Source organism: Mauremys mutica, chromosome 10 (assembly GCF_020497125.1).
Source record: "Mauremys mutica isolate MM-2020 ecotype Southern chromosome 10, ASM2049712v1, whole genome shotgun sequence".
Classification (NCBI taxonomy): domain Eukaryota; kingdom Metazoa; phylum Chordata; order Testudines; family Geoemydidae; genus Mauremys; species Mauremys mutica.
The window spans coordinates 57,014,603-57,030,538 of NC_059081.1; the positions used below are offsets into that span (position 1 = coordinate 57,014,603).

Below are 15,936 nucleotides of genomic sequence, written 5' to 3' on the forward strand. Positions count from 1 at the left end.
GTACAGCGGAAGTACAGAGAAATCTCATTTGCAACTGGGGAAGCAAAACCACAGTAAATTGAGGTTGCTTTGCATGAAGCTTTGTATACAACAATAAGAATAATTAGCCTTTATACAGTGCTTTGCATCCATAGATCTCAAAACCTTTTACAAAGAAATCAGTATAATTTATCCTCCATTTTACAGATGGGGGAAACTGAGGCACCAAGAAGGAAGTGACTTTCACAGGACCACCCAGCAAAGCAGTGGCAGAGCCAGGCATTGAACCTAGGTCTCCCGAGTCTCTGTCCAGTGCCCTGTCCAAGGAGTTCTTGGTATGGCCTAGGGCACAGACTGTGTTTGAAATGGTGTAGCCATTGTTTTGTTGTTGCCAGTCGCTTTCTTGCAATGTTGAGTATAGTTCAAGGGACAGAACAAAGTGCTCAGTACCCATAATTGGGGCCAGCTTTTCAAAAGAGTTCAGCTCCTACCAAAGCATCTACAATGAAGAGGCCAGATTTCCCCAAAGTACTCAGCATCCAGCAGCTCCCATATGGCCTGAGCACTGTTGCAAATCTGGCCTATTTAGATTGTCAGCTCTTTGGGGTAGGGACTGTTATTTCCACATGCTACACATACACAGAGTAAACAAGGCCCTGATCACAGCCTGGGCCTGTAGGCACTATTACTAAACCACTAATAGCATTGGTAAATGGAAGCTGTGGGATGCTGAGCACTTCTGAAAATCTGGCTCCTAAATCCCCATGATACTTATATTGACCCTGTAATTTATTAAACAAAAATACCAGGGCTGTCAATTAATTGCAGTTAACTCAAAAAAATTAATCGTGATTAAAAAACATTAATTGGGATTAATCGGAGTTTTAATCGCACTGTTAAACAATAGAATACCAATTGAAATTTATTAAATATCTACATTTTCAAATATATCAATTTCAATTACAACACTGAATACAAAGTGTACAATGCTCACTTTATATTATTATTTTTATTACAAATATTTGCACTGTAAAATGATAAACAAAAGAAATAATATTTTTCAATTCACCTCATACAAGTACTGTAGTGCAATCTCTTTATCGTGAAGGTGTAATTTACAAATGTAGATTTTTATTTTTTTGGTTAAATAACTGTACTCAAAAACAAAACAATGTAAAACTTTAGAGCCTACAAGTCCACTCCGTCCTACTTCTTGTTCAGCCAATCGCTAATACAAACATGTTTGTTTACAATTTATGGGAGATACTGCTGCCAGCTTCTTATTTACAATGTTACCTGAAAGTGAGAATAGGCATTCACATAGCACTTTTGTAGCCTGCATTGCAAGGTATTTACATGCCAGATATGGTAAACATTCCTATGCCCCTTCGTGCTTTGGCCACCATTCCAGAGGACATGTTTCCATGCTGATGATGCTCATTTAAAAAAAGAATGCAATAATTAAATTTGTGACTGAATTCCTTGGGGGAGAATAGTATGTCTCCTACTCTGTTTTACCCCCATTCTTCCATATATTTCATGTTATAGTAGTCTCGGATGATGACCCAGCACCTGTTCACCCGAAGCCCCACTACCTGGGTCTAAAGCCAAAGCCTGAGCAACTTAGCTTCACGATGCCCCCTGTGGAATGGGGCCCCGGGCAATTGCCCTGCTTGCTACCCCCTAATGCCGGCCCTGCCTTTTATATGCAGAAAAACAGTTGTTGTTGCACAGCTGGGCCATGGAGTTTCTGTAGCATGTTGGGGGGGCCTCAGAAAGAAAAAGGTTGAGAACCCCTGAGCTACAGCATTTGACCCAAGGTTTAAGAATCTGAAGTGCCTTCCAAAATCTGAGAGGGATGAGGTGTGGCACATGCTTTCAGAAGTCTTAAAAGAGCAACACTCCGATGCAGAAACTACAGAACCCAAACCACCAAAAAAGAAAATCAGCCTTCTGCTGGTGGCATCTGACTCAGATGATGAAAATGAACATGTGTTGGTCTGCTCTGCTTTGGATCGTTATTGAGCAGAACCCGTCATCGTCATGGTCACCTCCTCTGGAATGGTGGTTGAAGCATGAAGGTACATATGCATCTTTAACGCATCTGGCACGTAAATATCTTGTGACGCCGGCTACAACAGTGTCATGTGAACACCTGTTCTCACTTTCAGGTGACATTGTAAACAAGAAGTGGGCAGCATTATCTCCTGCAAATTCAAACAAACTTGTTTGTCTGAGTGACTGATGGAACAAGAAGTAGGACTGAGTGGACTTGTAGACTCTAAAGTTTTACATTGTTTTATTTTGTAATGCAGTTATTTTTGTACATAATTCTACATTTGTAAAGTCAACTTTCATGATAAAGAGATTGTATTACAGTACTTGTATGAGGTGAATTGAAGAATACTATTTCTTTTGTTTTATAAGCACAAATATTTGTAATAAAAAATAAATATAAAGTGAGCACTGTACACTTTGTGTTGTGTTGTAATTGAAATCAATATATTTTAAAATGTAGAAAACATCCAAAAATATTTAAATAAATGGTATTCTATTATTGTTTAACAGTGCAATTAATCACAAAATTAATTGCGGTTAATTTTTTTAATCGCACGATTAATCGCGATTAATTTTTTTAATCACTTGACAGCCCTAAAAAATACTACTGTAATTAAGAAAAAACTATCCTGCTAGTTCAGGCATTAGTATTCAGACGTGTCACAGTCCATGTGGCAGTACAAATCTAGGCAGCAGCAGAAATAAATTGATCTACAGTTTGTGCTAAGCTAAAATCAGAGACCGTGTAAATTATTTCACATGACTCAAATACCTGGCTAGAATGACTAGTAGATAATATGCAGTTTGTGGAAATTGGAAGTTAACTCTGGTTTTACAGCAGAAAAAATTGTTAGAGGGAGTGTGTAGTTTTTGCAGAGCAGATTTTTATATTTCATTGCTCTTCATCACCATGTTTCGCAAGACTCTTCCAGACACTTGGTGAAGAATGAGATTCGAATGTTTATTTTGGCAAACTCTGCTAGGGGAAAGTGAATTTTCTTTCAAATCTGGTTCTTTCTAAAATGCTGGGAGAAACCCTCTTCACGCTGCATATTGAGAGAGGCCTGTTTTACCTACTCTGAGTAGCTGAGTCCAGCCACTAGTTGTACACAGTTATATCAGTGACAGTTGCATATTAATCCTAGGACTCGAGACATATCCAGTTCATGCTGAGTAATATACAGCGTGTCAGATTTACTCATAGAGCGGAAGCCAGGAGAACCCATACTCCAAACCCCAGTGACAAAAGGTTCCTCATCAATGCAAGCTGCTCACAACTCTTGCTCTGCTAGGGGGCCCAGAGCTGGCTGGCACAGTCCCTACAGTGGATGGGCCTTCCCTGGTAGAGGGCAAGGGCTTGGTAAACCAGGGGATGACTGATTCATCTTGGGTAGCCTCTGTCAGGATGTTATTGGAGTAGTGCAGGAATTTAAAGCTGTTCTTCCCTTTAAGAACCCCAGGGAAGAGGTAGGGGCAATGGTTGTATCATCCCCAGCCCCCACTTTACTGGTTCTAGGATATTATCTTGTTGTTGGTGTGGGGGGATGGGAGAGGTGGGAGAACAGGACATAACTGATTACATTTTGGCTAGTGACTGAATATGAAGTAGTGTTGTATTTTCATTGGAGACTGCTCTTTTCCTTAGATGAAAAGCATAGTACAAGTGCTGTGGAAGAGAGGGAATGGATCAGGTAATCCAAAAGGAAAAAGCATAATCTAGAATGAAGGAGTGGTTGAAAGCACTGGCACCTCAGTTTAAACCAACTAAATCTACACTCTAGTCACTGCCCTCGAGTCTTCCTAGGCACATTTGGATGGCTGTTGGAGCAGGGGTGGCGCTAGCAATTTCGCCGCCCCAAGCATGGCGGCACGCTGCAGGGGGCGCTCTGCCGGTCGCCAGTTCCACGGCTCCGGTGGACCTCCTGCAGACGTGCCTGTGGAGGGTCCGCTGGTCCCGCGGCTCCGGTGGACCTCCCGCAGGCACGCCTGCGGATGCTCCACCGAAGCCGCGGGACCAGCGGACCCTCCGCAGGCACGCCTGTGGGAGGTCCACCGGAGCCAGCTGCCGGCCTCCCGGCGACCGGCAGAGCGCCCCCCGCGGCATGCCGCCCCAAGCACGCGCTTGGCGTGCTGGGGCTTGGAGCCGCCCCTGTGTTGGAGGCAAACAGAAATCCATGATCATATATCTTGGGAGTGGATACAAAACCAAAGTAAAAATGAGGCTTAATATGGTACTGTGTGATTTAAATAATACAGAAATAAGAGAAGATCCCACTCTCTGCTTCAGTTTCCTACAACTGAGGTCTTGCATGCTGCTCTGAACAGGACATTTCTGTGTAAGGATGAATGGAGATGTGAAACTCTAAAAGTCAGGATGAGAAACAGAACAGGAGGGATTTTTCAGAAGAGTCTTTGTGACTTGGGAGCACAAGTCCTGTTGACTTTCGTGGGTACTTATACTCCTAAATCACTTAGGCTCAGCTCTTCAAAGTTGTTTAGCACCTAACTCCCATAGATTTCAATGACAGGCATCTAAAAGACCTTTGAGGATCTGGCATTAGGTGGTTTTCAAATTCTTACCCAGTGTTACCTAATGAAAGAACTGTTCCAAAAATCTTTTAGTATTCTTATGGTTCCTTGTTCCCATTACTTGCTCAGAAAGCATAATAGCGTTGTATACTTTCTTAATGACTGACGAATAAAATATTGGGGGTTTTAAAGTAATAACAGAGGGATCATTTGTACTCATTTTTCAACCCATATAGAGAGTGACAGAGTTTCTACCAATCATGCTTTGCCTAAACTGACTCTAATAATGTTTCTTAAAACATTTAGTGTGTTAACTAAACGTTAGGTGTGTCCCTTCTTTAACAAATGCTTGATTAATGTTTCTATAATAAAATATTTTATAAGCATATAAAGATTGAACTTCTCCATATTTTCTAGATGTATTTTTGAAAAACGACAGGCAGCGAGAGATTGATTACCACATTTTTTATGATACCATAAATGGTCAATTTTTAATGTTTACAATATCATTAGAACCCCCTCAGTTTAACTTAAATTTTATTTCTAGTCTCTTGCCCTCCATTCATCTAGATATCATTATATGGGGTACAAGATAAAATGCAGATTGATGAATTTAATGTTTATCTTCAGTACAGTTTTTACCTTTTATCTGTGATTTTGCCCTGTCTGCTGTATTAACTTTTGTGGGAAAAAAATAATATCTTAACTGTGACTTTGGTCACTAGAGCAGAACTTTGAAAATGACAGAGGCAGGTTAACCTGACCTGCTGATCAATTCTAAGCATTCTGCCTGGTACTAACAAACTTTTTTGTGCTTTAACCTGTTGCACATACTTCAGATTCCACTAATGATTCTGCATGGTGATGGTGGTGTTTTGTTATTTAGAAGATAATGTTTGTACTTCACAGCCCAGGAGATACAGACAAGGCTTTCATCTTGGGGCCAAAAGACCAAAAACGTCAGTAGCACTCAAACCCCCACATCAGGATCAGGGCCCTGTAATGCTAGATCCTGTACAAACACACAAGTAGACAAGTTCCCTACCTAAACCCTTTACAGTTTAACTTCCAGCAAGATGTAACAAGTGAGAATGACAAGCAACAGGGAAGATGAGGGTAACAATAAAGAGATTCACATAGATGTTGTGCATAATTTTATACAAACAAAATATCTCTGTGTGTGTGTGTGTAAAATGCATATATATGTGTGTGTTTATATATATATATGTACTTGTAGTATTCTGAATTGTATAGGGAAATGTGTACTTTTACTATATTGTGTGCCAGCTTCTGCATTCAAGTAAATGGTTGCAACAAATGACTGCAGGATCTGGCCTTGTGCCTGTGCTGTGTTTCAGGTTTCTTGTACCATACCTTTAAAATAAATAAATACTAATATGGCAAGAATAATGGCCAAAATTCTGCCCTAAAAGAGTCTGAAAGGTTGCAGAGACGTAAGGGTGAGAATTTGAACTGAAGTATTTACAATTAAATGTGAAAAGAGAATTAATTTCTAATTCCAGGTATTTGTAAAAATAATAAATACATAAGCCATCGTTGTTTTTGTGCCAATTGCACAAGTGCAAGATGAATAATGACTGTGTAACCATTTGTTACCTTTGTTTTTTATTATTGCAAATGCAAACATATATTTTGCATCCTCCTGAGGTTGGCTGTTTTCGTGAGATTTCTGCCCTAGTGAGATAAAAGCTCCTGAGAATGATTTTTATTGATTTGTTAAAGCAGAGCATCATCTCTGATATTTTTAAGGTCAAGCAGTGCTTTCTGTTTAAAGGTTGACTCTTCTAAGTGCTTCTAAATTCACACATTTACTTGGATTGTCTTGAAAATATGTGCCTCACAGGAGTAGTGGGTAGCGTTAGTGGTCCAAATTTGGGGTCATTTGAAAAATGGGTTCCTGAGACACAGCAGCTTTTTATACTGTTGTTTTTTGTGCAGACCTGGGCCACGTAGCATGGCTCTAATTCTTCCCCAGTGGACTTCCGATGCTCAACATTTATCTCAGCTAGTGCAGGGTACCCACTTGCCCACTGAGAAAGTAATATTGAAAAAATTATTAAAGAAAGAGTATAGCTCTCCAAAGAGATTGAAATGCGCATGTGTAACAAGACTAGATAAGAGGGTTTGCAAACAGTCCATTTTAGCAGTAAGTATACACTGCAGTCAGAGGTGTAATTGCAGTTCAGGTAGACATACCCTTGCTAGTTTTAATCTAGTTAGCACGGCTAAAAATGGCAGGGAATACGCAGTGGCCCGGGTTTCAATGTGGGCTGTACTAGCCCCGGATTATGTACTTGTGTTGCTAACCTGCCCTGGAGCTCTCACTATAGCTGTGCTAGATAGATTAAAGCTATTGCAGGTATGCCTACCTCTGCTGCGATCACACCTTCCATCGCACTGGAGACATACCTAGTAACTGGATAGCTCGAGGGGACAGGGTGTGGTCACGGAACCTGAGCTACCTCCATGTATTATAAATTTGAACCCTACCCTTGGTAGAAATCTGCACGTGAGCTCCAGGTCTGTTGGTACTATCCCCTAGTAAGGACATAGATATGTATTTTTTTTTTACTTTTGGGAAATGTGCCCTGCTAATTCGTACAGCTAATTTATTAGGGACCCGAACTATTTTCTGAAAGGTGATAAATTACACATGTTCTGCGCAGATATGTGAGCAGGGTGGATTTGATTTAATCAAACTGGTTTAAATCATTAGTCAGGAAGACTCGATTTAATCATGGATTTCTACATAAAAGTGCATTCTTGTTGGTGGTTATAACCTTAATACATATTCTTCACAACTCAGTGATAGATGTAGATTTCATTTTTAGAAGGTACACACTATACATTTTTTAAGTGATTTATTTTTAAAACTTTTCAGATTAGTTTTACAGCTATATCAGAAAATGAATAATTGTTTGGTTATTTCATTTACCAAAGGTAATTGAAGCAGATATTTATGAAGTCATTGGGAGGCGAACTATCTCCAATTCAACAGGTTAAACATTAATATTTGGAGGATTTTCTTGCCATGCTGTATTAGAGGAGAACATCACCAGACATTTAAATTGTTTTATTTAACTAAAACAACAATGCTATGTATTCCGTATTGTCGTCTTCAACAGCAAACATATAATATTTTAACAAAACAAGCATATGAATTTTTGGATTTAGTTAAACATTCAAGTTTTTTGAAATCAGGTTTGTTTTTGTTAATTGTTTTTAACTAAAATCGTTAAATGAAATTTTAAAAAAATTAAATTGACTATGTCAGCCAGATCAACATGAGAAACTTAAAATATTGGCTTCTGCAGCTAACTCGATCATCTTCACCTTCATTTTCCTGTTTGTTCATAATCTGGAAAAGAAAAACAAGCTTTCCTGCTTCTTCAGGTCTCAAACGATTTCTCAATTTGGAATGAATTAGTCCAGAGGAAGAAAATATTCTTTCTGCACCGGCAGAAGAAGCTACTGCTGTTAAAAGTGACATTATGACTTCAGCAGTCTCTGAATCTAAGTGCTTAAGTGACTTCCATCAGTTCACTGGTGTGACTTTCTTTAAAACATCATCAGCAAACATATATTTCTTGAATGGTTCACGCTTAGCTCTGAAGTTTATTATAGTTGGCATTATGGAGGGATGATTGGTGGATGTCCATGTCATAGCCAACTCCTCTTCTTCAGCAGTTAAGGTTTGACTCTGGTACCGAGTATTGAGAATATTTGCAAGAAAATGAGCTGGAGATAGTGCTTGACCTATTCATTTTTTAATGCTTGTAATTTAACTCTGTCATTGCCTATTTCTCTTTTTAAGATCTCACTCAGTTCCTTCCAAATTTCAACAGCATCAGCAATAAAACAGCTATTTCCCTGAATTTTGTTCAAGGCTACAGAAATAGGCTTCAGGGTACTCAGCATGTGTTCAGCATTTCTCATAAGTCCAATGTGGAGAACTTTGGCTATGACAGTGCCATCTATTTTTTCACGATTTTGTTCACAAACTGTCATCAGATTAGGCCAGTTCTTGATATAGTGCTCAAAACAGTCCACTACTCAATTCCATCACATGTTTTGTGGGAGAGTTAGCTTGGTTCCTCCCACTATTTTCAGAGCAACTGCTGCAAAGTGGTTGTTATGGAAGTATTTTGCAATTTCATCATTAGCCTTTATTTCTGGAATACTGAAGTCTTTGGGTAGGAGGTGCATCAAATGAGCACTGCAACCATATGTTATTAGTTTGGGACTCTCTTCATTCTCTTCTAAAGAATTTCTTCTCATCTTGGATACATTTGCAGCATTGTCTGTGACCAAGCTGCATACTAGACATTCAAATTTTTTTTCACCGTTTGTTATAGCTTTTACTGCTATTTGTTGTAAGTATTCTGCTGTGTGTGCCTTCCCTGATGTATCGTTTCTGTAAGGAAGTCATTCCCTTCTTTTGTCACACAAGCACATACAACAGGATCATTGTGGACATTGATCCACCCATCAAGACTCAGGTTAAAAATTTCACCCTCTAGACCTTTTGCACACTGCTTAATTTCTCTTTCATACACTTTATCCAGCAATTTGCCTGTGACTTCGGCTCTATGGGGTGGACAGTATCCTGGTCTTAATGACTGAATCATGTTAATGAAGTGTTGGTTCTCAATCATACAGAAAGGAGAGGTTGTTGCATAAACAAACCAGGCAATTTTTTCATCAATTACCTCTTTTTGTAATCTGCTGGTTCTCATCACAAATTTATCTATGGTTGTTTTTGGATGATGGAGATTTTTTTTCTTTTTGCTACAGGTGATGTACTGTGGCTATGTGACATACATGATGTGACTGAAACACTATCATTGGCAGATAACTCTGAAACTATAGAAAATGGTGGTGATCTGTATGTTGAGGATGGATTCGCCTAAACAAAATAAGTCAATGCAGTTATTTAATTATTATTACCATACTGCTCATTTAGTATTACTCATTGCATTCACTGACAGTACTACTTTAAAGGTGAAATTGTAAAGGAAGATCTGCCTATTTCAGCTATTTATTTTTTATCACAACTACATCTAAAATGATAGTACCATTGAGTAACAACTATATTTTTTGCTCAAACATGAGAATTCAAGAATAGTTCAGAAGGAAGACAGGAAGTCCTTAAGGAAGAAGTATGAAATAAAACAGTTTACCAACCTGAAGATCCTGCATGTTCAGACATGTTCCTTTCATTATCTTCAAGGCAGCTTCCTCCTGAGAAGGAACACTTCTCATGATGTTTCATTTGGGCAACCAGGCCTTGCATTTCTTTGTTGCACTGTTTGCATTTTGCACGCATGCTTTTACCCACAGATAGAGGAACTTCATTAAAATATTCCCAAACTGGGTCTCTTTTACGGCCTGCTGCCATTATAGGTTTTTCCTTCTAGTGAGAGAATGGTACGGTAGATCTCAAATCAATGAAGGCTACACTCAGAAAGACCTCAAGATTTCTGGAATATGCTGCTCAAACAGTTTCACTTTTGTTTCTACTGCCTGTCCCTCCCTTCTCAAATTTATCTCCAGAGTTCTTCTCCTTGTCCAAATCTATTCCCCCTCAACAATCTTCTATTCATTGAACTTTTTGAAACTTTGCACTTTTAGAGAGAGGTAAGGGATTGACTCTGTGTACACAAATTTGCAGAGGGACAATAGAGTTGAGGTCTGTTATTTCTCACCTCTATATATTTATTTATTTTTAAAAAAATTTCCTGTTAACAAGCATGTTATCTCTGGAGACACAAATCCACAGTTTGAGAACTGCAAAACTAAGCATCTCTGGTGGTATCTTCTAGACTGAGCACTGAGTCCCATTGGGTAGATAGAAAGATTAACCTAAATAATCTATACAGTAGCCCCTGGAACCCTATAAGATTGGGTCTGTAATCCATGAACTTTTAGAACTCATTCACAAAACTTTTCGTAAACATTACATGAATATATTGTCTCATACTATAGAATTAGAATTTATAATCTCTATTCCATGATGCGATATCTTTGAGCTATAATGTATCTTAATTAAAACTATCTTTAGATGGGTTTTTCCCTCAAAAAGCATTGTATCAAAAAAATCTGATTTAAAAATTGGATCTGCATTCAACAGGGCTCAGCAACAGGGTTCTGTTTTAGTCCATCTCTCATTGGTAGGATAGTACATTTAGGATGTGTAAATTACAGTCACATACGGGTCAACATTGAGATCTGGACATGAAGGGATTTAGTTATTTAAACAAAATAGAGGTGGAGAACTGAAGTGATCCCCTGTATCATTTTGAAATAGGTGCATTTGACTGCATTATATAAGATTTTTGATAGATTTCTAAACAAAGATTTGATACAAGAAAATGTACCAAAGGCCCTCGTTTGTATTTATTTGGAATTCTGTACCAGTCTGGCAGATACCTCGCGAAGATGTCGTCTATGGAAATTATGCATGTGAATTGAAGGCCTTATATTTCCAACTCTGCTGCCTTTTGTCATTACCTAAAACATATGGTAGACTACAGAGAAGACAGTATAATACAATACACCTGGCATAGATAGCAAACTCATTTAAAAAGGGAATCTGATTTTGTAGAGGAAGTAGGCATGCAGAAGAAGAGAGCACAGTTCAGCCACTGCAATCTCATTAGATGTTTGGTACATTGTGTCTTGTATTTTGAAGCTGGCTCTGAAACTGTGATTACTTTGGTTTCCTGTACATTGTGTGCCAGGCTCTCCTAGCAGCGGCATTTTGACTGAATAACTTGGAAATGATTAAATGACCCTTAGTGAAAATACGCTTCAGTCCTTCATTGATATACTACATGAACACATTCTGAATAATAAAACTGCAAAGACTGCACTCTGCAGTGAATGGTGAAAGTCTGCACAAGCAACTGCTCTGACTTTCAGAGGTTGTACAGTCACATTTGGTAGGACTGAAGAATAGATTTATTGCACTGCTGCTGATAAACTTGTTACCTTGTCTTTGTAAGAGATACTGCAGTAATAGATGATCAGACTTTTAAAAGGGAAAAGTAGGACAGCAGTCTGATATTGTTATTGAAGGACCAGGGAGGGGGATGGCAGCGAGGGAATTATCCTGGGTGGCATCCAGGAGTGCCTTGTCACAGGACATGCAAAAGAAATTTGCTGGAAGAAAGGGGGGTTAGGCTAACACAGAGTGCAGCATATGTCTGAGGGCTTGTCTAGATGCGGGCACTTAGGAAAGGCAAATCAAATCAAATCATGTTTGAAATCAGTGCACATAAATTCATAGATTCCAAGGCCAGAAGGGACCACTGTGACCAGCTAGCCTGATCGCCTGTATGCCACGGGCCACAGAACTTCCCCCAAATAATTCCTAGAGCACATAATCTTGATTTACAAATTGTCAGTGATGGAGATTCCACCACAACCTTTGGTAAATTGTTCCATTGGTTAATTATGCTCACCATTAAAAATGTATGCCTTATTTCCTGTCTGACTTTGTCTAGCTTCAGCTTCCAGCCATTGAATCATGTTATACCTTTCTCTGTTAGACTGAAGAGCCCATTAGTAAATATTTGTTCCCCATGTAGATACTTATAGACTGTAATAAGGTTGTCCCTTAACCTCCCTGTTAAGCTGAATAGTTTGATCTCTTTGAGTCTATCACTGTAAGGCAAGTTTTCTGATCTTTTAATCATTCTCATGGCTCTTATCTGAACTCTCTCCAAGTTATCAGCATGCTTCTTGAATTCGGGACATCAGAACTGGACACAGTATTCCAGAAGTGGTCGCACCAGTGCCAAATACAGAGGTAAAATAACCTCTCCGCTACTACTCAAGATTCCCCTGTTTATGCATCCCAGGATCGCATTAGCTGCTTTGGCCACTGCCAAATTCAAGCATGGTAAACATCCATCTGGATGCTTTCGTTCAGGAGTAAAGGGGCCTTAGTTCACTGTAATTTAGAATTAAGTTACAGCAAACAAATGCTGCTTTACTCCTAAATGAGAGCCAGCATCCAGAAGGCAAACTGCTGTAGATACCCAGAGCTGTGAGACACTGTGTTAGCCCTCTCTGCCTCCGGAGCTTTTCTGCTGCTAAGATGTGTGAAAACTCTCTGACACACCAGCTTGTCTGCCTTGCTAGCAAACTCCTCAGTGCTCTCCCAGCCCAAACCTTGCCTAGCAGGTAACAATCAGTGAACTCCAGCCCACGAGTTCCCCAGAGATGTCTCTCTGCAATGCACAGCCTCTATCACGATACAGTCACAAAAGCTAGTGTGTTTGCTCTCCTTTAAAGAGACAGAAACAGCAGGCACTCTGGAGTTAATCAGTTCAATCAAAGCACTGGGTTGGTTTAGATAAGAAGTAAAACAAGTTTATTTAACCAAAAAGAGAGATTTTACATGAGTTCAAGTGTAAGGGATAAAGATAGGTAAATAGAGAAAAAGGATTCCAAATAAACAAAAGTAAAATATGCTTTATAATGGCTAAGACTTAACAAGCTACAGTCTTTGTTCCAAGTAGGTTCCTCACCAATCTTTCTTTTCCAGCAATGGCTGTCTAGCTCTTAGCCAGGATCCCCACAGAGACCAAGACACTGACTATCCTTGTCTCCTCTGGTGAGGGATAACTTAGTAGCTTGATCCCCTTCTGTTTATAGTGCAGTAAACCTTTGAAATGTATTCTTCTGAAATGCTTCCCAGATAAAGTTCCTTTTTCCTTGCTGCACCCAAACAAAAAGCGAGAACTAAGTTTTTCTTCGACAGTATTGACATCATTCTGTCTGGTGTAGATTCCATGCTGTCTTCTCCCATGCTGATGATTTTTTACGATGCAAATGATCTCTTTCTGCAACTTCCGATACTAATGAATAGTCCATTGAATATAGCCACACCTGGTTTGAGGTGTTGGCCTCTTTCCTTTGTCTGGAGAAAACTTGTTAACCAGTTCCCCCAGGATGCCTGGTTTAAACCCATTTTAACTATAATTTCAGCATATCTGCATGATCCTTTGCGGGTTGACCATATGTGACAGGGCGTACCTACTCTGCACCCAGCCCCAAGAGGGTTAACACTGCTTTGCAGGCTGAGGAAGCCCCACCCCTCTGCCCCTGCTGGGCATGCTCAGCCTGGAGGCAGCATATAAAAGGTAGCAGCCCAGCTCAGTCTGGGCAGGCTGCTGGAGGGGAAGGATGCAGGCTGCGAGCTCGTTCCAGGGAGTTGCTACAGGCTCCGACTGCGGGACCACAGCTCGCAGAGTGCCAGACAGACTCCAGGCTGCCCAATGAGCCCTGAGAAAGGGCCGCACCGGTGGGAGCCTGGACATTTGAGGGCCCCAGAGACTCAGAGGAACCAGGGATCTTTGACAAAGAGAAAGGGTCAGAAGCAGCCCAGGGGACTTAAACTTTTTGACGGTGAATAAACCGGGGAACCAGTCAGTGTGTTTTGGGGGGATCCCTGCTGACTCGGTGGTGAGCACCCCCACCACCGATAGGGCCCTGGGCTGGGACTCAGAGGAGCAGGGAGGGCCTGAGTCCCCCTGAGTGGTGCCCCACTCTCCCAATGGGCCAACAGGCCATGCAATCCCACAGAGGTGGGCTACTATGCTGACTCAGGCCATTGGTCCACACAGCCCCATGTAGAAGGGCCGTTTGCTGGCTCTGGCCCATGGCCCACACAGCCCCATGTAGAAGGGCCGGTGACTGACTCTGACCCTTGGGCCACATTGCTCTGAGTGGAAGGGCCATCTACTTACTGGCCATTGGGCCATGCTGCGCTGAGCGGAAGGGCTGCCTTATTGACGCCAGCCACTAGGCCAAACTACCACGGCCATACTAAAGGTCATTAGTATAAGAACTAAGTGGCTGCAGTACAGCCTTTTCCCTTCTTTTGGACCACACGTGATCTGACACCCCGTGGCAGGGTGTACCTACCCCGCAACACCATACATACAACACACAAGAATATTATTGATCAGTGAGTTATTTGTTTTCTAGTGACATATTACATGATGCCTTTTAGCTAAGATTACAACAATAGTGAGTTTGGATACATTGAGCTGATCAGGCCAGCTGAAACTCATGTTAGATACCAGGGAGTCCCTTGCTTTCTGGCATAGGGATGCTTTTAGGGTCACAGGGTTTAATGCATTTTAATTTCTGAGTATTTACTTCACACCTTTAATTGATTCACCTTAGCTCTCCTGAGTGCCCCAGGGTAGAAATGCCCTGAGAAAGGGAGTGGATTCGTGGTGGGGTCATGAAAGGGTCTGACAATTGGAGAAGGGAGTTAAACTAGGAACTCCTGTCATTCAGGAGATAAAGGGGGGCCTGCGTGCTTGAAAAGAGGCCTGTTTGGGGACATGTGTTGCTGGGCAGAAGAGGAAATGTGTTTGCAGCTGGGATGTCAGTTTGAGGGAGCTTGTTTTAGAATCACAAAACTAGAAATGGGAAAACCTGCAGTATTAGATCATTGTATCCACTGTATTTTCAGCTGCATAGTCTAGTTTTAAGTGACCCAAACAGTGGTGCATCTGCCATATCCCTTTGGAAGATATCCATACTCTAATCGCGCCCGTTGTCTGGATGTTTTTTAGCTGAGAGAATTACAACAATCGTGTGTCTGACAAGATTCATTCTTTATAAACTCCTGCAGCTTATTGATCATAGTTCCTTTACCCTCTAGGGGTGTTTGCCTTTTTTTTTTCTTTTACTATTAGTGCTGGGACTGAAGTTTCAGTTTACTAGAGAGTAATTGCCAAGATTTTGCAATGGAGCTGGCATACGGTAGAGGGCTTCTCATTCTCCCAGCGATGCAGGCAGGCATCACAGAACTGCCCAATGCGGAAATGTCACACACAATGCATGATGTTTGGTATTTACCCTAGACCTGCCCCATTGGAATGCTCTGTGATTTGGAAAGCACCAAAAGACATTACAACTGCACAGTTTAATTAGAAGGCCAGCAGGCACATGGTGCACCACTGAGGCTGAGCACAGGACAGTTTGGCCTGAGTTCCTTTAAGACAGAGAGAGAAAATGGCTACAAGGGCAGGACGAGCTGTCAGCCAGTGATATTGAAGCTGAGTGGAAAAACTTGTTTCAATATAATTGGCTATGCCAATGGGACCACTGCACTGGGGCAGAAGTGGGCTGGTTTTGTTTACTGTTATGTCCAGCCAGCATATGCAGTAGTTGTGCGTTAAGTTTTAGAGATAAAATCAAACACATAAGAAACCACTTTTGTTCATATCTGAACAATACTTTTTTTTTAAATTTTCAAAATGAAAACCTTTCAGTTTAAGAGAAAAATGTTTAAAGTAACAGAACCCCCAAAGCTACAAATCAGAA

At 40.6% G+C, this 15,936-nt stretch overlaps 1 protein-coding gene across 4 annotated transcripts in view; it reads left to right on the forward strand.

The window, feature by feature from the left end:
* Window positions 1-15,936, forward strand: part of SPATS2L (spermatogenesis associated serine rich 2 like) — a 130,579-nt gene that overhangs the window by 39,487 nt on the left and 75,156 nt on the right. Inside the window, exon 2 of one of the 4 annotated variants that reach the window (XM_045032281.1) lies at window positions 187-314. The exons of the other annotated variants lie outside the window; for them this stretch is intronic. The gene's annotated coding sequence lies outside the window, so the exon portion shown is untranslated. The remainder of the gene's footprint in view (window positions 1-186; window positions 315-15,936) is intronic. 4 annotated transcript variants of the gene reach the window in all.